The sequence below is a fragment of the Tamandua tetradactyla genome, chromosome 6 (assembly GCF_023851605.1).
Source record: "Tamandua tetradactyla isolate mTamTet1 chromosome 6, mTamTet1.pri, whole genome shotgun sequence".
NCBI classification, from domain to species: domain Eukaryota; kingdom Metazoa; phylum Chordata; class Mammalia; order Pilosa; family Myrmecophagidae; genus Tamandua; species Tamandua tetradactyla.
Genome location: NC_135332.1, coordinates 12,489,861 through 12,517,088, shown reverse-complemented (window position 1 = coordinate 12,517,088; position 27,228 = coordinate 12,489,861).

The window sequence follows — 27,228 nt, the reverse complement described above, 5'->3', positions numbered from 1 at the left end:
ATCTGGCATCCACCCCATACCACAGTATTTTCCCTGTGATCAAACAATCATACACCCATCCACAAGCACATCTTACTAAAAGACAACTGACAATGATGGTCAAGAGAGGACCTTTGGAGCCAGTCTGCCTGGATGCACCATCTAGCTCCATCTTTGGGGAAAATGCCTTAATCTTCTCATATATGTGTGTGTGGGGGGGGCGCGTATATAATAAGGGTAAAGAAAGTACCTTCCACTTAGGGCCTTGTGAGGATTAATGCATTAATAATCATAAAACATTTAGAGCAAAACCTGCTACATACACGCTGTCATGATTTCTTATTCTTATTAAAGTTCTTCTTGGGTGGGCCACGGCTCAGCAGGAAGAGTCCTCGCCTGCCATGCTGGAGACCTGGGTTCGTTTCTTGGTGCCTGCATAAAAAAAGCTCTTCTTGTTCAAGCTATTCTATTACAAGTTCCCAGCACCAAGTCCATTTTATTTATTACTTTATCCCCAGTGCCTCAACCAGGGTTTGTTATGCAATGAATGCTCAATAAGTATTTGTTAAACTAATGACTTGGTATGTCAGATCTATATTGGCTCTGCTCTTCTTTAAGGCAATGCCCTATTTACTTAAAGGAGGAGTCCTCTCTTTAAGAGTCCTGGTAAAACGTTCCATTGTGTATCTGGTAACTTGTCTATTCTCAACATTAAAGGCAGAGACGTTTTACTTTCTTTCTTGGTGTTCTCTCTGGATGCAGCTAATAGGCTGTTCAGGAGATGGTGAGACCCCAACATCAGAAACATTTAAATGTTTGATAAGGAGTTCGACTGAATGACATTTTCAAGTGTGCAATTTGTGATTCTATATTTTCTGTTCTAAGGCCACTTAATAAGGGCCATGAAATGAAACGTTTAGTCTAAAGACAGTTTTCTAACTATAACCAATATTAGACTAAATGCATTTTATATATGTTTAAGATGACTCCTATAATGCTAGATATAATATTACAATTTTCCTGATTCTCATGGGAAAGTCTGTGATGTAGCATACTGGAAATGCTTTGAAACCCACAAGGCATTGTTTTGTGCCATACCGCATATTTTACAAGTCATTTAACTTGGTCAATTTTTAATAGCACAAATATATTGTATAAAGTGACACTGCAATTTAAACAGGGACTCATAATATTTTGCAAATCTAAAATGTGAAAAAAGAATGTGCTTTTTTCCCCCTGCTACCCACAGATTTAAAAATAAGGACATTAGGCAGGGTTCTGGGCAAGGAATCTGGAAGCCTGAGCACTAGTTTTGGTTCTTCTGCTGACAAGATGGGGAGAGGGTAAAATTTTTTTTCTGCATATGTAATTTGAAGTGCAAAATAGCCTTTGCCAATCATTATTATAATGTCACCAACCCCAGCAGCTAGGTCCCTCCTGCACGAGGTCATTCATAGTAGACCTAGGAGGCATCAAGAAACTTTACTTCCTAACATAGCTTATATGGATAATGTAATTGAACACCATAAGTACATGGAACCTTGAATAGGGCATGAGCTTTTGTAGGTTTGTCCAGAGTGATACCCTGATAAATCCCAGAGTGATTTGACCAGTGAATAAAAAAAAAGTATTTGCAAAGTCCCATTGGGGGACTGGTGAGAAAGGGGGAAAATTCAACTTCTCTATTTGGAGAAGGCCTGATATTCTCTCAAGCAGTGGGGATAACCAAATCAATAGACCAAGTCCCCAATCTTGGGGTTTGTTCAGATGACACTTATCCCTACATAGGATAGACTAAGCTTACTTAAAATTAGGCCTAAGAGTCAAACCCCAGAGAGCCTCTTTTGTTGCTCAGATGTGGCCTATCTCTCAGCCAACACGTCAAGCAAACTCACTGCCCTCCCCCTTTCTATGTGGGTCATGACTCCCAGGGGTGTAAACTCTCCTGGCAACGTGGAACAGAAATCCTAGAATGAGCTGGGACTCAGAAACAGGGGATTGATGTTGAGTATATTAGAGAGACTAGTGGGAAGTGCCTGGAACTGTAGAGCTGTGTTCTAGTAGTTGTGTTTCTTCAAGATGACTGTATAATGATGTAGCTTTTGCAAAGTAACTGTGTGATTGTGAAAATCTTGTTCTGATGCTCCTTTTATCTATGGTATGGACAGATGAGTAAAAAACATAGACTAAAAATAAATAAATAATGGGGGAAACAAATGTTAAAATAAGTTGGGTAGAGGGAAATACTAGTGGTCAATGAGAAAGAGGGGTAAGGAGGATGGTATATGTATGAATTTTGTCCTTTTTCTTTTTATTTCTTTATCTAAAGTGTTGTAAATGTTCTGAGAAATGATCATGGTGTTGAATATACAACTATGTGATGATACTGGGAGCCATTGATTGCACACCAAGTATGGAATGTTCATACATTAAGAATGTTCGTGTTTTTATGTTGTTTCGTTTTATAATAAAAATTTTAAAAAAAGAAGATTTGCACATAGTTCCTATGGAAACTGAATTCCCAGCTTAGCACAGAAATCTAGAGCATTCGGGAAATACAGACTTGATCTGACTATGCAGATGAGTCCAGAGCCTGGGAGAAAACTGGGTGGGGGCCCCTGAGAATTGTACTAAAGACTGAAAGCATTTGCCTCCAGCATCAGCTTCCTCCTCAGATTCTGCCTCTGGCACCTGACGTTCCATAACCATGACACAAGCTGGGTGAATTCTTCCTACCTGGTGGCAGATTTCACCTTCAACTACTCCATCGCCTTATGGTAGATTCCTCATTTTGCCCATCTACTCACTCTTGTGGATTCTGCTTTCTTCAAAGAATCCTGCCGGCTTCCCATCCACCTAGAGAAAAAATGCCTTTTGTAAACAAGAGAAAAATTAAAAATCTAATGAATCATTCAACCTCCACTTCCCCACATACCCTGATTATCTTTTATACCCCTTCTATGAGATTTTGCACTCATAGTGGAAATAAGATTTTTGCAACCAGGTATTCAGATCTTGTTGACCACTTTCCCTACCTTATCTAAATCAGGCCCCTCTGCTCTATGCTTTCATAACATGCAGTACTTTCTTTTTCTAGTGCTTATCACAATTGGGTGATTATTTGTTTGCTGGCTCTCTCCCTTTCCAAATGTAAAAATTCATAAAATCAGTGAATGTATCTGTCTTGTATACCAGCTTCTCCATAGGAGCCAGCCTAGTGCTCAGTAGTGTTGACACCCAGGAAATACCTGGTTCAGGCATTTATTCTCTGGTTTTATTTCAGCATGCAGCAGTGTTTGTTCTTTTGGGGGTGGTATAGGCATCTGATTATATCACTGAGTTGTGGGGTCACTGAGAAAGCTGATCATGCTTTTCTCATTAACTGATTGATATCAATTCAGTGCCAGTTCTTTGGGAAGTCCTATTTTATAATCACTCTGCTAATGGGAATATGGGTGCAAAAAAGTTTTATAATTATCGTACACTCAAATACATTGAAGAAAAAAATGTACAGTAAGCAATGTCTAACTTTTACATCCTCTTGAGACTTCAATGTGCTACTCCCAAGTTAGTTCCTCAGAATTTCCTAAGACATGAAAAGGAGTTTTGTTTAGTTTGATACAAGTGGAAGAGAGTTTAGAGTGGGATCTCCCATCCCTCTTAAGGATTACTCTATGTGCTTCAAGTAGGCTGGATTCTATAGAGTATGAATCATTCATCTAGGTTATGAATCATTATACATTGCATAATGCTTAGTGATAGGATTAGATTGGGGATATCTTGATGGTGATTGGTAGAAACACATCACCTCTTTCTTGTATAAAATATACCTTTCTTTTTTCCACCCCATTGAATTGTTATTTACTTATTTATTTATTTTTTTGTCTGTGTAGCAAAACTGGCAGAGAATATCTAAAAATGTTTCTGAGCTGCTCTGCAATTCAGAGACTAAAACAAATCAATTCTGAACATTTTTGACCAGGATGGATGGGAGATCAAGCTGGAGGCCAATTTCCAAAAGCAGAAGGCATTAAAGGGAAAACTGTATTGAATTTTTTCAATTCCCTGTAAAATAGTCAGAAACAGGTAGTTAGATCTTTCTTCCTTTTATTTTATTCTTTTTGTTCAAGTGAGTGCAACCACCATGTTAAACTAATTATACAATTTCCTAATTTATTTTGAATGTGCATTTGCAGAGCTATAGATGTATACATATCAATCTATCCTTTAAAGTAAAATGCAGTCAATAGTCACCACTTTTCTTAAAGTTAAATAATCTCAAATGCAGCAGACCCTTTCCAAATGAGTATGAACCTGAGAAGGGTGGATTTGCGTGCTCTGAGTATCTGATTTTATAGCTCGCTTACTTCACTCACTTCACCTCCATCTCAAGGCTTGGATCATACCTGATAAGGCTTTTGGGCAATTGGTTCTGGTTTCAACTTAAGTCTTGCAGGCCTACTTTATTTATTTAGATTTTTTGTTGTTGTTAAATGTTGCAGTCTTTACTAATGCCAACTGCTCAGATGAAATTTATATTTTCCAGGCTTGCTTTTTTTTTTCTGTAGTTTGCAGCTTGATATGGGAGAGTCATCCAAAGTAGGGACTGTTTTGTCCCCTTGGCAAAAGCACTGATACATGTTAAACAGGGTTTTGCTATGAATCATTTGATCGTGGAGTCATAAGTCACCTCAGAGGTGTAGCTGTGGTCTCTAATTGATCCATCTTGCATTATTCTATTAATATTCTTTTTGAGGTTCAAGATATTGAATAGTCTGATGGATGTAACACCCTAAAGTGAAGTCCAATGGCATTTAGGAAACAAGCGTTTATTTTGGGGGGTGGGAACCAAAATAGTCCTGCTTGTGTTAACTTCAGCCATTTATACATATACATTTTTTTCATTAAAAAAAAGTTAAGTGAGATTGGGTCCTTATTTTCCCATTTTATCTGAAACCGTGGTGAATCAAGAATTTCAAATCCAAATTCCAAATCATCATACACATATAGGAAATACACCATGTTCAAAGGGAGGCAGGCAGAATTATTGACAGGAGGAGCCTCTGTTGGTTCTCTCTTGCTCTCACTCTTTTCTCTTTTCCTTCCTGCCCTTACCAAAATGAGGAAAAAGATTTAAAAATATTTTAATAGTTACTTGGCTGAAACAGATTGGAACTGAGCAAAGTCAAACAAATACAATTCTTCCACAATTAAATATAAGTTTGTCTAAAAGAATATGCCAAACATATTTTTTCTTTCCTTCTCAATGGTAACTATAACAGAAAAGCCTGTTGGTGCAGTGATCAGGAGAAAACCTTGCCCAAAGCCTGGTCTTAATGCAACCAAGCCTTAAAAACAATAACATTGTTATTGTTAATGTTCAATTAACATTAACAATAACAGAGGTTCAGCACCTCAGTCAAAGCAGGACTTCAGTTAACCTGCCCCTACTTTCTCATGATTTTCTTTCCTGTTTCTCTTGCCATCCACCACCCTCTCTATTTGCCAGCCTTCCCTCCCTTTGTCAGTGATACCTAGATATAATTTTCTGGATATTTCTTAATGAAATAACCTTCTTATTCAAAGAAGATCACCTTCTTAACGAGGTGATCATTTTGACTTGAGAGAAATTAGATCCAAGATATAAAGGATGCCACCTCCTAGGGAAATGCACTTTGATGAGATTGCTGAAGGTTGTCCTCATCTCAAAGAGGCCAGGGAAGGCACAGAAATCTTGAATTGTCATCATTTGAGCTTGACCTGTGTACCTTACCCCACTTTCCCCCAGCTCCAGTCAGGCCAAGAGATGAGATGGACATTCCCTTCTGAGGTTTGCAAGCTGATGAGATGGAATGGGCCAGTAGATCTGGCTGATGCACAGAAATCTACACACCTGGCCTACATGGCAGATTGAGGACATGCATTGTGTCTATTTGCAGCCACTGGGCCCAACTGTGAGAAGACTCAACTATCAGAGTGGCAGTGCTGAAGTAGAACAGGCACCTCTTATTCCTGCAGTAATAAAGATGTCAAGAGCCACTCAGTCTGAGACCTTTGCTAGTCTGAGCATATATCTAAAGTCAGTGCCAATGGTTTTCTATGTTTCTGCATAGGACATCCCTCAGATATATTTTCTATGCCTCAGAACAGCAAACTCTAGTAGATTGTTGTGGGTAGTGATTATGGAACAGAAACTAATAAGCTGTCATTATCATGAGCAATTTTTTTCCCCTAATGAAACTCTTGAGTTGCCATTTGGACACTTGGTGCTCTGTAAAGTAAACTGAAAGCCCTTTGATAGGAAATTCAAAGAGCCTTGGGAAATAAAGCATCATTCTGACTGTTCTTACCTGCCTACTGAGAATTTAACCCAAATCGTTATAGAAGAAGAATTATTTAGTTTTCTTTAAAAATGGTTCTGAAATAAAAGTATCGTGGGAAATAGTTTGAACAACCTTCTCTGGAAATGTCTCTTGGTGTTGAGCCATTGAGCCTTTTGTAGCACATTTTCCTTCCAACTAAAAGATCTCATGCCCTAACATATTATCCCCCTTGATACTGGCTTATTATAGCACACGATTTGGCCATCCAAAATGTTAATTCAACCCTATCTCTGTTCCTTCCAGATATCAGTCAAACAGGATTAGATCTTCTCAGTTGATAATTTCCAATTCCGGTTCTGTGGATCCAGTCTTCTCAACTTGTCATCACCCTAATATTAGTTTTAAATTGGGTAATAAAGACACATTACATCTCTATCAAATGAAAATAAAATAACATGATACCCAATACTTTTATAATTCTCGACATGAAATTATTTTATTGAACTTTCTATAAATACATTTCCCCAAAACACAGATGCGATGAGTCACTTGAGATAACCCCAGCCATCTTTAATAAAGACAGTTATGTCCAGATTTCTGGGTATCTGATTACTCATCAGACACGATGCTTTAGTCTGTATGAAATCTATACCTTAATTATCATCCTCCCAGCTCAACAAGCAAAAGTTTAAAAAAGAAGCCTTCTGAGTTTGTATTAATTGTTGCTACTTTCTACTCCGTCCTCTCTTCCGAGGCAAGGGGTGGAGGGAGGGTTTACTGCATAAGCTCTTAAACATTTGAAACATGACTTGTGCTGAGACTTTCTTCTTGGATGCTGCTGCCATTTGAAAAACCACTTATGATGTTGGCCAGGAGTGACATTGGAGAAGTGGTTGTAGAAGGTGGGGCTCTGACTGACAGGGTCTGTTCAAGAATGATATTATCTATTAGAGAAAGGGGGCTGAGCCAGAGAAGATCAGAAAGCATCCACTAACTTCCTGGAGACAAAGCAATGGAGTCAGAAGAGGCAAACACACAGTATCATTATATTTGAAATGCCTTGTAGCTGAGTAGTTATGCCTGTCTTTGGAGGTAGACTGCCTAAGTTCAAATGCTGTTCCGCTTCTGAATAGCTGTGTGACCTTAGCAAACTACTTAAGTTCTCTATGCTTGGCTTTCTACATCTGTGAAACAGGGCTAGACTCCTAACTTTTAGGGTTTTGTGGAAATTAAAACAATATAAATATGGGTGCATAGGTGGTTCAGTGGTAGAATGCTCACCTTACATGCATGAAGCCTGGGTTCGATTCCTTGACCATGTACCGCCCTCCCCCCAAAAAATCAGTGTAAATATATATTGGCACATTGTGCGCATTCAATAAATATTAGCTATTCGTTGTTCCATGAAACTTCTGCTCTCCTACTCCAGGAGAGTAATTCACCTCACTTCAGGTACTGACGTGCCAACTGTAGAAACAAACTAATGTATTAAATAGTCTGTTTTGATCACATGCAATTGAAAGTTCTTAGTGACGCTTATACCCCCAATTAACTTCAATTAGGAAGTTTTATAAAAAATATGGGTCTCGTAAAAATGAAGATTTAAGTTACATCAGCCATTCATCCAATGAGCATTTTTAGATTATCTACTCTATCCAGCCTCGATTAGGCTCCAGAGGTATATAAAGATCCAGCAAGAAAGCTGTGCCTTTGAAGAACTGAAAGCAGAGGAGAGAGCAATTAGTATCTATAATACAGTTGCCAGGTAAAATGTAGGAAACAGTTACATTTGTATTTCAGATAAATAAAAAAAAATCGTTCTTGTGTATAAGTATGTCCCAAATTATCAAACATGTTTTTGGGTGAGCTGATGAGTCCTACTGCTTGCTCTCTCTCCCTTTTCATCTCCAGAGCCACTGTGAGACCTGATAGGCTGCAGAATTCCAGCTGGTTGTATGTAACTGCAGCTTCAGCCACGTTCTTTTCTCATGACAGCAGATAATGAAGTCAAGAGCTCCTTAAAGAGGTTCTCCTATTCTCGAACAGAACTCTGTGTATGAGTCATTTTTATCTGCCTTCAAAATCTGTAGCCATCACACTCACAAAGTTTTTGAGCAGTTGGCATTTTCAGTTAAAGTGAAACATCTTCCTAAAAAAAAACTATTTCAAGCTCTCTTCGAAGTCCCTACAGAAATCCATGGGGGCTTTACATGGAGAAGAACAGCAGGATTTGTGAAGCAGCTTTTAGATGCCCCCTCTCATACACACATGTGTGCGTGTGCACACACGCACATGCCTATATCTTTCCTAAATAGTGTTCATCATTTGGAGAAACAATGACTGTGCCTGTTCACTTCTGGAGTGGTACCCAGTGATTGACTGAAATACCCCTTTCTGCCTTGGAGATTTTGCACCTAAGTATGCAGTTCTTTCGGGATCTAAAAGAATCCTCCCAGACTGGGTGGTTTCCTGTCTGGGCTGAACTCGCAAAACAAGGGAGCTGCCGGCACTGAAAATAGTACTTGGCCTGATGGCTCAGGAACTGGCCAAACCTGGAATGGGTCTGGATTTGGGGGGGAAGAGAATACCCCAACATCAACAGAGTGTTTAACGGAGTGACTAATGATGTCACAAACCTAGGGAGTGGGAGTTAGAATTTCTCTGTTCATTTTATTTCAAAAGGGTTCCATGGTTTAATTTCTTGCTTATCTTGTGTCTCTACCTCCTATATCCAACCCTGTCAACACCCACTGCCAGCAACCCCAGTGCTGTGACACCACCATAAAGAAGACTTGAATTGACAAGTCTAGCAGGTGCAATGCCTGGCATATAAGTGGTGTTCAGTAAATGTCTGTTGAATGAACAGCAAAGTAAATAGTCTAACATTATTGCCAGTCTGTGTTGGTAGAAGTTGGGGATTATTAGGGTGAGAAAATCACCCTTAAATGTTTTAAAAGTGAAGGGGAAGAGTCTCCATTCATCCATGTCCTCCAAAGAGAATGAGCTTTTGATTATATATGGCAAATCCACTAGATTTAGTCTGCTATCTTTCTAAGTGCTTAAACAAAAAGATGGTCTTTGCCCCAAAAGTACTTAAATGACCGTTATCTTTTGTAAAATTTCTCCAATGTCCCAGTGCTTTCCCAGGAATGTTACATCCTTTAGAAATAGCTAGATTCAGCAAGCTTCTGCTACAACATGAGGTAGACCTTCCTTACACGTGTGTTGTTTATCCTAATTAATTGTCACTTGTAAAATAATTTATGGTCCGGACAAGAGATTCCATAAGTGTATTTTTTTTTCCTTCAACAAAATTTTCCACTGAGCAATGACTAGCCTTTTTATTCTGGTGGAGCCACCAGTAACTGATGAAATGAGAAAAAAAGCCAGGTTCAGCAGCCTAGATTTTGCTGCTATGGTTTTGAGCTGTTTCCATTTCTTTTTTAGAAACATTAGTTTACATGGTTTTGTTGTGTCTGTTGAAAGACTCTGGTTTGCCATTTCTTCTTTCATTACTTCTGGGTTATTTTTTTCTTGGGTGAAACTGAACCTACTTCATATGAGGCTACAGTAAAGATGATTAAATGATGAAGAGGCAAAGAGAAGTACAATAGCACGTTTTCAAATGGTAGTGCAAGTTGAATTTGCAGATTGAATTTGCAGACTTGTAATAGAGTCTTTGGGGGGTATAGATGAAGTGATACACTTATCCTTTGGCTTTACAACATTTAAAGGTACTTTTTCTCACCCTAATAATCAATCCCTGGCATCTACCAACACGGAATGACAATTACAGGATAAAATAGAGGAAATTATTATTGAATATGAAATAGCCTTCAAATCAGTATACACTTAAGATATCAATAACATTTTTTTTTTGCTAATTGTCTTATCCACATGAAGAATATCCAGATATGTGTAGACCCAAAGTTTTGTTCTGAGTTTCAAAACTCTTGAGCCCTAATGTAAACTAGAGACTGTAGTTAATAGTATCATTGTAATAATATTTTTTCATCAATTGTAACAAAGTACTGCACAAATGCAAAGTGTAAAAAATAGAGAAAATTTTATGTGTATGTGGAAGGGTTACATGGTAACCATACTTTCTGCATGATTTTTCTGTAAGGCTTCAACTCCTCTAAGTAAAGAAAAAGCCTCTTAAGTATAATAATGACTGATAATATAAATGTCGGTGAGGACATGGAGAAGCTGGAAGGCTCATCCATTGCTGGTGGGAATGCAGAATGGTACAGCCAATTTGGGAAATAGTTTCACAGTTACTTACAAAGTTAAACATAAGTTTACCATGTGACCGAGTAATTCTATTCCCAGGTATTTACACAAGAGAAATGAGAACATATGCTCACACAAAGATTTACACATGAATATTCATGACACCCTTATTCATAACAGCTAAAAGTGGAGATAATCCAATGTCCATCAATTGGCAAATGAATAAACAAAATGTAGAGCATCCTGTAGAGTTGGCAGTAAAAAGGAACAAAATAATGATACATGCTACGATACAGATGAATCTCAAAGACACTATGCTAGATGAAAAAAAGCTATATGCAAAAGACGTGTAGAACTGTACATGTTATATAATTCTCTTCGTATGAAAGATCAAGAAAAGGTCAATATATAGAGGTAGAACATAGATGATTGTTCTCTGTTCTCTAACAGATATTGGTTGTCTGGGGTTGTACATGATTATTACTATTATTTCTACTGCCCGGGGCATAATCCTCTGCTGAAGTTTACTGGGCAGCAAGACTTGATTAGTAGACTGTAACTTAATGGCAGTTTTTATTTTCCATGTTTTTGAAAATTTTAGTGGGGCAACTTTTAATAAAAATCATACAATTTGTTTTGCATACCTAGCTTGATGATATTTGCCACGTGGAATAAGAAAAAGAAAGTACTACATTAGCAGATAATTTCTTAAACAAGCAGACTTCATTATGATCTGACCAGCTTTTGGTCTTCTCCTCATGGACACGTTGCTTAGGGGATGTGGACTTCTGTCAACAGCCTGTGATGCTCAATCTAACAGGAATGGAAACTGGCAGGTTTCCCTAGGGGTGGTTAGGCAATGCATAGGTCAGTAGTTTATGGCATTTACTGTGGAGGTACTTGGGAGATTTCTTTATTTGGAATAACTTCATAGAAAATTGTGTTTGTTAGAACAAGAATGCTTAAACAATGAAGAACATATGCCCTGTTTATCTAGTAATCTGTGAAAAAGCAGTCAGTTTCCCTCTTATTTCATTTTTACTATGTGAAACTTACAGTTTCAAAATGTCTTCATGGTTATTACAGTTTATATGTCTCACCTTATAAGATAGCTGGGGGTGACATAGTGTGATTCAAGGGGGAACCTTCACTTTACTGATGTCCTTTTGTTAAAAAAAACATTTTTTATTGTGAAATATAACATGTATGCAAAAAAGCAATACATTTCAAAGTAAATTGTAATAATTAATTATGGAATAGATTTCAGAGTTTGATATGAGATACACTTCCACAATTTTATGTTTTTCCTTCTATCTGCTCCGAGACACTGGAGACTAAAAGAAATATCAACATAATGATTCAGCAGTCATACCCCTTTTTAAAATCCCGTTCTCTCTGTTATAACTCCTGCTTCTCCTTGGAACCTTCTCCCAGTCTTTAGAGGTACTTGGGCTATGCCCATTCTAATTTTTTCATGTTAGAAAAGGCTGTCGAAAGTATGGGATAGAACTCACTGATGTTCTTAGAGAGGCTAGGTGCTCTGGGTTTCAGGACTTATGTGGCCTAGGAACCCATCCGGAGGTTGTAGGTTTCTGGAAAGTATACTGACGTCTTATTGCCATCACAGTGTCTTGTGGGTGTTTACTGACACCATCCTAGGACCTTTTGATGACGGTTTAGACGTGTCTGCTTGACTAGGTAGGAGACATTGAGAAGATAGGAGAACTTTTTCCACAATTGTGGCTTCTCCTAGAAATGACGCATCCTGAGATAATTTTGCTGCTCATTGTACAGAGCTATGTGTTTCTGGCCTTGCTCTCTCTCCAATCCAAGTACTCCATAAATCGTCAATGGTACTTCCATGGACTTATGAAAGGTTTTGGAATATAATCCAAATTCATAGAAAAATATTGAGTTCACCAAAGGTCATAATTCAGTCCTTATCTCAAGGATGGTTGTCATTTAATCTGGCTTTTCTTCTTGCAGATAAAATTATTGAAGCCAAAAAATGTTATGTGAATTATCCCAATTTGCACAGGGATAGAATTCCTGACCTGATCCAGTCTTCATTTCCTTAAAATGCTGCCCCTTATTCTTAAGGTTACTACACAGAGTTTATTTTGTTTGATTTGACAGTGTTCATTGATGCCACCTTAAGAACTTTATTGAGGAGAGAACATCTGCATATTAGATCTTTAACATGTACTATAAAGGTCAGCCAACTTCTAGAAAATTAAGAATTCTGTGTTTTCAGGATCATAGCGCATATAATGTTGATCTTTTAACACAAGTTTCTAGAGTTCTTTCAACTAATGCTTCTCAAGTTGAAATTCTGTATTAGGTAATGGTGTTTTACATTTTTATTGAAATATAACATTCGTGTGGTTTGGAAAGAACTTTAGAAATCTTACAGTTGGAAGTACAGGCTGGCAAGGTCATCACGTGCTTCTAAGTCAACAAATACTGAAAACACAATAGATAATTGCTAATCTATTCCTTAGATGGTTAGCTGTAAGATTGTTCAAGAAAAAAAAAAGTCCCTAAGTTTTAACCCCATCCTGTTAATTAACTGTGAGCCCAAGACGTCCTCAGTGAAACCTGCAAGGGTGCTCAGTGATTGCCAAGTGGAATAGATACTTAGTTTAGTCTCATTTGCAAGAAGCGTTAGAATAAGCAAATATTTCTTTAACTTGGGAAAACCTTTAGGGGAGCAAATTTTAGGGAAAAGAAAATGGATTGGGAACTAAGTTGAGAAGAACACAATGATATCTTACTGATTTTATAGATGGTCCAGAAAGCAGAGCATGAGGGGGCCAAGACAATATTCATCATATCCTCCAGTTTCTGTGAGACTGTGCTGGGAAACTTTGTTCACTCAACAGTTTTTGAGAGTCAATTAGTTGCAAAACTCTGCTAATTTGCTTAGAAGCTACAAAGACGGAGAAGTCTGAGCATCTTTCCTAAAGCAACTCCCAGCATGCAGCTCCTTGACTATTTTGTATGGTCTTTTGTGGGAGCTTGAGGGTAGGCACCAAGTAACTTCATTTCTATGTGAAATATAAGGGTCTTACCTGAGGCATAAGTTGTATGCTAATTGAATTAAGGATAGAGAAATTTATGTCCTACTTTGAAAATCTAGAAGAGCTTCATAGAGAAAAAAGCATATGAACTTGAAAGAGAAATAAAATTTGAAGTGAGACTATTTGGAGGACAATCTAAGCAAACAAAGCAATATAAGGAAAGTTTTTACAAAATTTATACAATCCTCTGAGATATTTGGGGCAATTGTAGACCATCCAATTTAGCTAGGATGTGTGTTTATTAAAAGGGTGAAACAATAAAAAGGAAGAGGAAAATAAAACTGAAAAGGTGGCTTAGATGAGTTGGTGGATGGCTTTTGATTCTGGACTAAAGAACATGGGGCTTATACAATTGGCATGCAGTGGGTTCAAACAGGTTTATTTTTAATTAATTACCTAATTTAACAAATATTCATTCGGTGTCTACTTTTGCTAGATGCTATCCTAAGTTGGCATGGGATATTTTAATAAGCAAAAGAAACAGATGTCTCTGTCCTTGTGAAGTAGAGACATAATAAATGGTATATTTAATTCTATCAATTAATTTGTAACTTCAATTATAATTGTATTAAGATTTTATAGTATTTTGGAAGCAATAAATTCAATAGAAAAATATGTGGCAGCATCTGGTCTATCAGAAATTCTGGGATGATGGGGTGGGCTAAAACTTAGAATAATCAGAGCAGGTCATGGATAAAATGGCATTTGAGCAAGTCTTGAAGGAGTTGGGAAAGTTAGCCATGAGGCTATTGGGCAGAAGAACATTCCAAGAAGAGGGAACAGTCAGAGAAAGACCTTAAGGTGGGGCCATGCTTGGTACATAATGGGATGGGATATGTGGCGGGGGGGGGGGGTATGGCATAAATGGCCATGATGGAGTGTAGGTGGAAATTTCATGATAGCTCTGCCTTGTCAAACTAAATGGGTATTGATAGTATTATGAGAAAATGACACCAGTTATGGTGATAGCACCATAAGTTGCATTGCTTACACTTTTGAATGTTTTTAAGTGAGATGATCTGAACATTCGGCCCTTATAACAACCCTGTGAGGTTGGGAGGAGCAGATGGCATTGTTTCTGTTTTATGGATGGTGACATAAAGTGCCAAGACTTTGTGTGCTATGCCAAAGGTCACAGAGCAGGTTGGTGGCAGAACTGGCCCGGACGTCTCTGCCGTCGAGGCAGGACAAAAACTCTCTGTTGGTGTGAATTGCTTCTTTGGCAGGAGACATAATGGGGTTCTCAGACAAAGAGTGGGAGGACTCCTATAAAAAGAGCATTCTGCAGCTTCAGGATTTCAGGAACTACCTCCCCACCCTATGCCGTGTGCTGTATGACTTTCATGAAACTGTGGACTCTTCCCCTAAGAAGAAACCCCTTTGCTGGCTTCCCAAATGGGATCAGTCGTTCCTCACACATAAGAGTCTGATTTCCGCGTGTTGCTTCAAATGGATGTGATTCTCTGGGCCTTGAACCTTTGGCATTGGCTCAGGCTTAGACCGAAAAGTTATTCAGATGCCAATGATGGTGAATTCCCTACCTGTTGGAGCAAGGAGCTTGCTTTAATCTAATGATTGTCCTGAAGCACCTAAAGAAAAAAGGAGGGAATCTGCAAGAATGTGTAAATACAAAAGAAAACCATTCAAAAACAGGAGTGACACACAAACACAGGTCCCCCTGGAGTAAATGTTCTCCCAGGTAAGTGTTCTGGGTTTCATATTAAAAGGCCTTACCCACTTAGCCTCCACCCTTACTAGCAGATTTCCCTTAAAGCTGGCAAACAGCCAAACTGACTTTTAAGGAGATTTATCAGCATGACCTGTATCTACAATGTAAAGGGATAGAAATCATCTTAGATCACGTGGATTTCAACATGAATCACAGAACACACACTGCATTGTGGTACATCCCTAAAGCTATTGCCCTTGTTACCTTACAAAGAATCTGGTTAAAAGAAAGAAAATAATTCCATCTCATCATTTTCACTAAGTCCTTTTAGTCAAGATGGCCAGTGGACAAAGGCAAACAAACGAAAAAGTAGATATGGTGTACTCACTAACAACTTGGGAGAAATGCCCCTTTATCCCTGTGCCCAGCCTGGCTAAAAATATTGCCAGCCTCCCACAGAGCAATTATCCTACATGCGAAATGTAAAAGAAGAAACAAAACAGCCCTAAAATTCCTTTAGCTTCTTTTTAAAAAGACTTTTCTTCACAAAGACAGGTTCAAATCCCTTAGTTCCGCTTTAATCATCCACCCCACCTCAAGTCCACAGATTCCCCAAATAACTGTGTCAAATCGAATTAAAATTTTCATTCTCCATTGGAAGATGGGGTTGGAATGATTCTGGGTGAGCTCAGAGCCCCTTCTTGCTCGATTCTGAAGACAGCACTATGACACTAATTCAGGGATCAGTGGCAATTAGAGAAAGGATGGAAACTTTGTTGCAAAGGTGCCAGCTGCTTGCAACACTGGCAGCAAAGGGTTCTGAAGCTAGTAATGGACGCTTGTGAGGAGTCATGTATTTGTACTTGGACGGAATGTGTCCAAAGGAGCCACCTTGTCTGTGCTGTAATTGGTGGGTGTCAGTAGGGTTTCCCTGCCAGTTTTCATATGTAAGATAGATCCCATCGAGGCCGGTCTGTGCCTAGTCCAGGGCACACACTTCTCCTTTGGCGGAAAGTGACGTGCTCATTGTTGAACGTCCCCTAGCAGGCTGTTGATGCTTTGTTGACAATTGGCTCTCTCTCTTACCTTCCTACTCTCTCCCACTCAGCCTCCAAATTCTGAGGGCCACATGTCCAACCACCTACTTGCCTCCTTACCCTGTATCAGGATGGCTGGGAGCGTGGCCTCAGGATAAGGAGTGGGGAGAAAATAAGGGCTGATGTCAGAGTGGAAAGGGGATGACGGGCCCAACAGGAAGAGATCTGTGGGCTAAAAGAAGTTACTGTGTCCTCATCAGAACTCCTCAGAAGCCTGAATGTCCCCCTTGGAATTCCTCCAGGCTTGTGGAAAGAGTTTGAATGTCAAATTGCCAGTTACATGATGGAAAAAGAAGGTTCCTAAGCATGAAGTCTAGGGTTGTCAGATTAGCAAATAAAACTGCAGAATATCTAATTAAATTTGAATTTCCCACCTAGAGTAAGCAAATTCGAAGAGACAGAAAGTAGATCAGGCTTACCAGGGGCTTGGGGGAAGGGGAGGGGAGGTGGGAATGGGGTACAGGCTTAATGGGTGCAGAGTTTCTGTTCAGGGTCATGCAAAGACCATCGTAATGGACGGTGGTGATGGTAGGGTAAGATTGCAACTGTACCTAATGCCACCGCAGTGTATACTTAAAATGGTGACAAAGGGAAGTTTTCTGTTATATATGTGCTACCGCAATTTTCAAAAATGAAAAAAAAAAAGAATTTCAGATAAACAACAATTTTCTCAGTGTATGGGGTTAATGAACCATATGGAATGCCTGCTGGTAAGACAGCTTGGCTTCTGGTCAGCGCTTGTGGAACACACAAGAGTGGAGGCTTCCTTACTTTGAACTGAGAGAAGGATAAGTAACTCTCCCACCGTACTATTGCTTTCTCATGAGATTAAAAGTCTGCATGGAAATGGGCGCTGACACCCACGTCCTGGTTCCCTTTCATCTTCATAAGCATCTGTAGGCACGCGCACAGCTGGGTCTGCACTGGAGGTGACTGTCAGTGCAAAAGCCTCAAATGCTTTGTCCCTTTAGGCTCTGCCCACTTCTGTCCTCACTTCATGCAACAGGACAGGCAGGGAAAATGCTTCGTGTCCTACTTTGTCTAACACTGCATTTGTTTGCTGTCTCTGCAACTTCCAGAGCAGTGTAATTGTGTCTACACACTTCCCATTTAGTTTGTGGGAACATTTCGCATCCAATTATACGACCTTCCACCTGTTTCCACCACTACCTCCCCCTGCATAGCGGTCCCCCCTTCTGCTAATTTGACCACTTTAGGGTGCTAGGAAGCCAGGCATGGGTTCAGTCTTTGCCTGGGGCTTTTGGATTTCACGGGAAAATTGCTTTGATGTGCTGCCACAGAGCCTGTTGGAAATACATGGAAGGGAGAGTGCGAATGACCCAGTGCATTAGCTGTGCTGCAAAGCAGCTGACATGCCAGGTTGTCCCCGTGGCTGTAGTGGCAGGGACCAGATACACAGCAAGGCTGGCTCCCTGAGCTCTCTGTCAGGCAGGACATAAAAGATGCCTTCTTCAGCCCACTCCCGAGATGACCCCTGGGAAGTATCCTCAGGCTTGGCCTGCAATCCCACAAATTCTGACTTACCTTTGATTAAGATCTCCATCCTAGGCTTGATGACTTCTCTTGCTTCTTGGTCATTCATCCATTCATGCAATACTTTATTTCAATAAATATTTATTTAGCATCTCCCATGTCTAGACCAAGAGGATGTTTCAATGAATAAGATAGACACAATTCCTGCTTCAAGGGACCTTACATTCTAGCATGAAAAGACAAGCAATAGACACACAAGTCCATGCAAATCTACTCTTCAGGAGGGAGCCTGTGCCATAAAGGAACAGAAACCAGGATAAGGGAATATGCAGGAAGGACAGTCTGACGTTTGAGGGGCTGCGCCCCACCCAGGTTAAGTTCATGGACTTTGAAACCAGATGGCCTAGGTGTGAATCCTGTCGTTAACATCCAAGGGTGTGTGACCCTGGCAAGTCACTTAAACGTCCGTGTCTCCATTTCTATGTCTGCAAGATGGGCTCAGTAAGGATACCACTTCATTGGGGCGTGGTGAGATTTCAACGAGTAAATATGTATCAAGACGTTAAAACAGAGCCTGGCCATGCGAGTTTTGGTTATTCCTGATTTCCCTTTGCTCTGTGCCCACGCCTTTGCCAATTTATGGCTGCAGAGATCCCAGCCTCACTGTCCGTGTGATGCTGACTTACCCAGAAATGACTGGTTCTTTCTGGAAAAGAAATTCATGCTAGATGCTTGGTAATGTAAAAATGATTTGTAACGTGTCATTCCACACTGATGGTAGGGGAAGATAAAATTTAGCATTGAAGATTCTCTTTCACAGATAATTTGGGAAGTAAAGGAAGGTATTTGAATTGTTCTAACATTTTTTTACATATGATGCAACAAAATCATATAAAATTACTATTTATTGTTGACCTATAAACTCAGCAATTTCTTATGTATATATATATATATTTTTTTTAAGACTTTTTTTTTTTTTTGCATAGGCAGGCACCACATCTCTGGCATGGCAGGCGAGAAGTCTGCCTGCTGGGCCACCATACCCATATATATAAATTTTTATTGATACAATGTACAAGCACATACATTCTTAGCATAAAAACATTCCACACATGGTGTACAATTGTTCACAATATCATCACATAGTTGTATATTCATCACCATGATCATTTTTTAGAACATTTGCATCATCCAGAAAAAGTAATAAAAAGAAAAAAAAAAAAACCCATACATACCATACCCCTTACCGCTCCCTCTCATTGACCACTAGTATTTCCATCTATCTAAAATATATATTTTTTAATTTTAAGATTAGCTCCCCCTATTATTTATTTATGTTTAATCCATCTGTCCATACTGTAGATAAAAGGACCATCAGATACAAGGTTTTCACAATCACACAGTCACTTTGTGAAAGCTATATCATTATACAATCATCTTCAAGAAACATGGCTATTGGCACGCAGCTCTACAGTTTCAGGCACTTCCCTATAGCCTAATACACCTTAACCTAAAAAGGGGATATCTATATAATGTGTAAGAATAACCTCCAGGATAACCTCTCAACTCTGTTTGAAATCTCTCAGCCACTGACACTTTATTCTCACTTCTGTCTTCCCTCTTTTGGTCGAGAAGCCTTTCTCAATCCCTTGATGTTGAGTCCCAGCTCATTCTAGGATTTCTGTCCCATGTTGCCAGGGAGATTTACACCCCTGGGAGTCATGTCCCAGGTAGAGGTGGGGAGGACGGTGAGTTTGCTTGCTGTATCGGCTGAGAGAGAGATAGGCCATATCTGAGAAACAAAAGAGGTTCTCTCGGGGTGACTCTTAGGCCTAATTTTAAGTAGGCTTAGTCTATCCTTTGTGGGGATAAGTTTCATAGGAACAAACCCTAAGATTGAGGGCTCAGCCTACTGATTTGGTTGTCCCCACTGCTTGTGAGAATATCAGGAGTTCTCTAAATTGGGAAGTTGAATTTTCCCCCTTTCTTGGGGAAAAGTATTTTTCCCCCAAGGGGACTTTGCAAATACTTTTTTATTCGCTGTTCAAATCACTCTGGGAATTATTGGGGCATCATTCCAGGATTTATTGGGGCATCCCCCTGGAAAAACCTACAAAATCTCATGCCCTATTCAGGATTCCATGCACTAATAATGTGCAATTAAACTGTCCTTGTAATAAATTCAGCAATTTCTGAGTTGCTAAAACAAGCAGATATTAGGTTGGATGTCTTATATATTTTTAATCCAATTTACCATATCCTAAAGTAGCATAATTTATTTATTTACTCATTTTTGATAAACCATTGTCCACTGAAACTTCTTGCCACTGCACACCATGGATCACAAGTGAAGTTGAGTTTAGCTGTTTTTGTGAAATCACTTTTAAAAAATTCTCTACATTTGCACGATGCTTGTCTTTATACAGTTAATTTTTCATATTTAGCTTGCATTTTGCTTTTATCAAGCAGTCATTAATTTACTCCCAATTACAGATAAGTCTGCCAGAAACAAAATATTGTTAATATTATTGCCTATAGGAAGAAATGTTAGTATGTATATATTTTTTAAACCATGCCATAGGTAAGGAGTTATGCTATAGAGAAAAAGAGTTTTTTGCAACATATTTAACTTCCATTTACAACTTTATTATCTAAATATTTAATTCTCTTTTTCTTATGCATTTTTATCCTTTGTAATAAAGAAAAGTTAGAGTTTGAAATATGGTTTTTACATATAATTATATATGTCCCAATATACATGATGTTTCACTGCTTAGATAACATTTCATTCTTTATGTATATATGAGAGTGAGAGAGATACCAGTGAAAGTATGAAAACTTCTATTCCAGAGACTCTCTTTCTTGTTCTCTGTCTCTGGATCGCTTTCTCTTCTGTCACAGTTTCTCTGGCTTCCCCTTCTTTCCTGCCATCCTTAAAATTCGTGACCAGAAAATTGAAAAGGTTAGGGACCCATGGATGGGCAGCTGCTGTGTGAGCATCTCTGAATCAGAGTGGAAGGAAGTGTGACCAAACAATTCATTAACCATGTGCTTTCCATCACAGGGGTCAGATGGGTCACCTGCCACCCCTAATTAGAGGGTGTGAAACATCTTTGTTACCTCAGGCTGTGAGCTAAAGTGGAGACTTTATTTGTACTAGTGATTGATAAAGAAAAGCGGGTTCTGGGCAGATGTTTGCTTGGGGGACGGAAAAAGCTGTAGCTCTTCTGAAGGTCACCCAAATTTTCTAGATCTAGAGACAGTCATTGTATCTCACCAAAACACAACCAAATCTGTGACTAAAATTGTCATGGAACTAGCTTCCATGTCAACCAAGCCCACACCTTAAAACCAAACAATTTTTTATCATTTATCTTATTTTAATTGAATGAAAGGTGAGGATTTAGTTTCTTTAGGATGGGATTATTCCCTGTCGGATATTTTTGATCTGTATTAGAAATGAATTACAAGCATTCTAGAGAAGATTTTTGATGAAGTATTTTAAATAACTAGTTTAACAAATCTTCAATAGGTATTTTATTGCGTCCTATTGTGGACAAAATGCCTGACTAGGCAGTGAAAAGGTGCTTCTCCTCCAGATGTTGTAATTACTGGGTTTTCTTTCTGTTATTTGTTTGATTCAAATCTATATAGTTATACCTCATTTTAAACCATGAATGTGCTCCAGAAAAAAATTATGTGTAGATCGAATTTTTATAGCTTGAGTTAATTTAGAAAGCACTCCCATTTGCTCTGTATGTCTGTGAAGTATCATCCATTGGGTTAATGAATTGTATAGTGAATAGTTAAAGGACTCTAGAGCAAGGTGCCTTAAACTGGTGGCTGATGTCCTTTTAGGTGGGATCATTAGTTGTGGTGGGGGGTGTCCCGGCCACTGTAGGATGTGGGGCAGCATTCCAGGGCTGTAACCTCTGCATACCCGTAGCTGTCCCTCCCCTAGCTGTGACAACCAAGAACGTCTCCAGGCAGTCTCAGAAATCTCCCGGAGGGCGAAGTCACCCCCCTTGCTGAGAAGCACAACTGTAGAATAAAGTGTGTGGATTTTAAAAATGAGAGCGGGTCAAGGAACTATTCTTTGAGTGGCTCGATTAGTAAAATAACTCACAATTAGTAAAGTAGCTCTTCGTTGTATTTGAATAAGTATATACATATATCCTCAGAAACCAAGTTCAGTGGTAATGAAAATAGTCTTTATTATCATAAGACAGTATCACCCTTCAATTCAAAAAAAAATGTTTGTAGTTATTCTGACAAATTACATCAAGCAGACCAGAATGTTTGATTGTTCAATAAAAGATAGAATCTCTGTGTGTATGTCATCAATTTTATCACTTTTGTATTCACCATCTAACTCAACTCCAAGAAATAAAAAATTTCTTGGTTTCTTACCCTGAAATTTTCTGAGCAACTTGAAAAGTGGATTTATACTGGAATAAGAGCTGATGGAAAGAGTGCCAGGTTTTATTCCTTCCCATGTCTTTCAGCATTTGACCTTTCGTAAGCAGAACTTCCTGGTCCCTAACTCCTATGAAAATAAAATTCCTTCTTAGATTTAAATGAAAAGCGTTGGAAAAATCATCAAAATATCCCTTTGTGAGTGTAAAGAATTTAGAAGAAGATATCCGCACGCTTATCAAAACCCAGTAACAGCTTATGTTTTAAATTGTTTTTCATTATCAGAGAACTACCTCAAAATTGTTCTTCTAACTAATACATCATTATTATAATGGAAATTGTAACGTTCACTATGGCCAGTCAACAATGAAGGTCAACCCAGTGCCCGGCGTGATGGAGCTAATGGCGGAGGACCAGTTAATAAAACCAACACATTCCAATTGTTTGATCATTTATACAAGGGGTTGTTGGGAGTGTGTGTGTGTGTGTTTTTTAAGGCCATTTAATTACATACCCGGATGTCTTCACTCAGCCATTCTCTAAAATATATTTTCCCAATTTCAGCATATACCCCTTCTCTACTCTCAATTAGCTATTGCACTGGGCCTTTGCTTCCAAACCCCATAAGTAATAGTAACTTAATTTTCCAAGCCATAAATCAGGTGGACTTACGCTCCATGGCACATGTTGCATTTGTTTTTAATCAGGGGCAGCCTGGTACTCAGAGGTCGGAAGCTTTAATTCATGGGTCTCCTATGCTTTTTGGAAAGGAGAAAACTTTTGGCTCCCTAGAATTCTCTTTGTGAATGTTTAAGTATCTTTTTGGCAAAAGTAGGGATACATAAACCATTTCATATAGGATCCTTTATTATTTCACTAACCACTACTCCTTCGCTTCAAGCCAACTCAAAGATTAAAATAAACAATTAGCAATATTCCTATACCTATGTAATTGCCTTAGTTTGAACATGGCACTTTCGAAAAATATGCAGCTTCATGGAGAAAGGATGCAAGAAGGGGAATCAAGAGATGTTAGAGCTCTAGACATCATTTAAAAGAAATAGTTGTAACAAGTAACAATATCATTGGGATAGCTTAGGTTTGCTATTGCCTTGAGAAAGAAGGAAGAACCTATAAAAGCTCTTAAAGTCCCCAGACTCAGGATTCCAGTGCACCACTTGTGAGTGAAAAGGATCTTGGAGATGCTTTTTGTAACATCTTCTTTTCACATATTTGGAAAGTGATGCCCAGAGAGGTTTTAGAACCAAACAATAGCCACATGTTTATTAATGCAGAGCTAAAATTGGAACTTGGTTACTCTGAATCTTTTTACATTATCCCTAAATTAATGAATACTTAGTCATTCAGATGGTTTATCCAGCTAACATAAAACGGCTAAATTTTTATAAATTGTTTAATTACTCATCAGTCTTTACTGTTTCATCCAGATATATTATAGTAAATTGTTACAATGTAAAGAATCAAGAGGAAACTCCTGAAACACACCAATGCAGAAAAATAAAGGTGGCCTACAATAGAAGGAAAGTTCCACAAACATGAATTATTATCATCAACATTGGCTTTAGGAACACAGTGAACAAATATTAAAATACTGAGGGGAAATTTCTTTTAGCCACTAATTCTTTATCTAGTGCTATTATTCAAACACAAGTTTGAGAGGAAGACAACTTTTTCTATATATATATGAAAAATAAGACAGTTTAACTCCAGGAAAGATTCTGAAACAATCATAAGAATTTATACACCAGCAGTAAGAAAGACGAATCCAAGAGGAAATAATGAAATACAAGAAACAAAAGTAAGACTACATATTATGAAAACTTAATGTTAACTTTAGTAAACATGAATTGCAAAACAAAAATCTTGAACTGAATTTCTAGAAAATGTAAACGAGGAATTTAGTGAAGTGGAATGGGAGGATAAAAGAAGAAAGAAATTAAATAATTCTGTGAGTCTTTATTTTTGTTGTGGAAGAATATAGATACTGATGTTAGAATAGCTATTTAAGTATGCCACATAAAGCTAAAGTTTAACCAATAGAAAACTAGAAATTGAGTACATGATATTAAATGAATAGAGGAAAAATTGAACACATAAAATTAATCAAACTAATCAAATAAAACTCTAAAAAAGAGAATAAAATCTTAGAAAAATCCATGGCAATCAGAAAGTAAAACCAAAAAAGTATCCATTTATAAAAATTATATGTAATGTGAGTGTATTAAATCAGTTAATAAAAGACTATTATTTTCAAATTTTACAATAAAAAAATTGTGGCATTTTATGACTCTCTGCAAGAAGAAGCACATGATTCGCAAGAATCAAATAAAAAGGGTAGAAAAGATAGACCTGGCAAATATCAATATCAAATAAGCTTTAATTCAAGGAAAATATTTAAAAGGAACAGCCATCAAGAATATAACTGTCATGAATCCACGTTCCTAACAATATGATTTCTTCATTTATAAAGCAAATTGATATAACTACCACAATAGAATGGCAACTTCTTAGTTTTTGTTGAAAATGTTAGCATACTTTTTCCAGAAACTGATGAATCAGATAGACAAAATAAGTAGAACAGAAGTTCTGCCTTAGCAGAGCTCATATATCTGTTTAAAAACAAAGAAACAAACAAATGAAAAATAAGTCGAGTATATTGGTTTTGAACATCACTAACAATCTTGATTAAATGGGGGGGGGGAAGTGTACCTAAGAAATACAGAATACACATTTTTTCAAATGCAAGAGATTGATCATCTTCTAGGCCACAAAATAATCTCATCAAATTCCCAAATACTAATACATGTTTTCTGATCACATCACATTATAATATAATAATAAAGTAACAGCAATAAGCAAAATAAAACTTATAATAAAACCACAAATAAGCATATGAAATAAAACCCACCATTACTACCAACAATGAAAAATACCCTGTCATTTAAAAACATATTTCTGAAAAAACAAAAATTTCAAATTACTTTTAAATGAATGGTCTTTTAGTTTCTTTTGTTGCTAAAGCAAATACCATGCAATGAGTTGGCTTGAATGGTGGGAATTTAGTGGCTCATGGTTTTGAGGCTAGGAGAGGTCCAAAATCATGTCCATCATTAAGCTGATGCTTTCTTTCCAGAGCCTGGTGTTCTGGGGCTGGCTGACGGTGATCCTTGGTTCTTGGCTCCCCTGTCACATGACAACGCACCATGGTGACCTCTCTTGGCCTCTCCCTTCTCTTCCAGGTTCTGTTGACTCCTGGCTGCTCCCTCTAACTTTCGTGTCTGACTTTCACTTTGCTGGTAAAGGACCGCAGTAATGTCGATAAAAGCTGAACCCAACTCATTTGGGCACACCTTAACTGATGTACCATCTTGAAGAGATCTTATTTGCAACGGGTCCGCACCCACAGGAATGGACTAAGTTTAAGAACATGTTCTTCTGGGATGCATAGCTCCAACCACCACAAAAGGCAAAAAGAAATACAAGACAAAGCCTGTGGGAAGATGGCTAATATTTAGAAGGAAATATGTAGTATTTAATACATTTATTTAAACATGAAGTTTTAAAAATAGGTGAATGAAGCTTTCAAACAAAGAAGTTACAATAAGAACAACAACCTAAGTACAAATATTGTAAACATTTATTTAATAAAGTGGCAAAATAATACCGAAAATCATATACTTTGAGTTAATGAATAAATCCATTAGGTTCTTAGAAAAGATTAAAGGAATTGACAAACCTTGATAAGAGAGAGATGGCATAATTACATAACAGAAGGAAGAACAAAGAAGACGTAGTCACAGGGACAAGGGGACTAAATCATTATAAAATTAAATATTCAATAATCAACCACTTTTGAAAGTATAAGATGAGTGTTCTAGAAGAATATGTTATCAAAATTATTGCAAGGAAAATGGTAAAGATAAAGTAATGAAAGATCTACACACCTTCTCCTCCCAAAAAGCTTCTAGGCCCAAGAAATCGTTTTTGTTTGTTTTGTCTAATTTTGGCATGGGCAACATGGGTAACTTTACAAAGGAAAAATAGAAAGCCAATCAATTCATTTTACATGGTAGCATTATCCTAATACAAAAAGTGGAAAAGACAGAACAAGACAATAAAACTATAGGCAATCTCAGTAGTGAACAGAAATAGTAAAATGAAAAAGAAATAAAAATTAGCAAAATGAATGCAGGGCTTCATTAAAAGATGATCACCAAATTAATACATGAATACCAAGTTAATATAGGATAACCAAGGAGATTTATCCAAAAATTCAACAGTGACTCAGCATTTGAAATTTCCCCATTATCATTGTAATTCACTATATTTTTTATGAAAGATAAAAAAAAATTGGAAAAGTAAGTTCTTCTTAATAATCAAGGAAATATGAAGAAAATAAGTATATATAGATACATGATAAGCGAGTATTTTTGCCTCTCAGGTTGGCAAAATAGTGGTTGGAAAATATTAAGTTTTAGTGAGAGTAAGAAAAATAGCTAATCTGTAAACAAATTTAGAAAATCAGAAACTTTTGGAAACTTTGCACAATTTATTAACATTTGAAATGTGTGTGTCCCATGGCCTAGCAACTCTTCTTCTTAGGTGCCATCCTTAAAACCCACTCACATATATGCACTCAATGACTTCAGAGCAGCAATTGTTCTTAATAGCAGGAGGAGAAAAAGACGTCACCAAATCATCTTTCAATCAAGGAGGTTATCCAAAATAACTGGCCTTTTACAGCTAATCTGTGGAATCCAAAGTAGTAATTAAACAAAACAAAAGCAACAGCAGTGACAAACAAACCGATAAATAGGCATGGATGTTCTGATTCAAAAAGGTTTTCTGGGCATATTTTTCAGTAAAAAATAAAAAGCAAGTTTCAGAATGACCTGTATGTAACCAAAGAAAATATA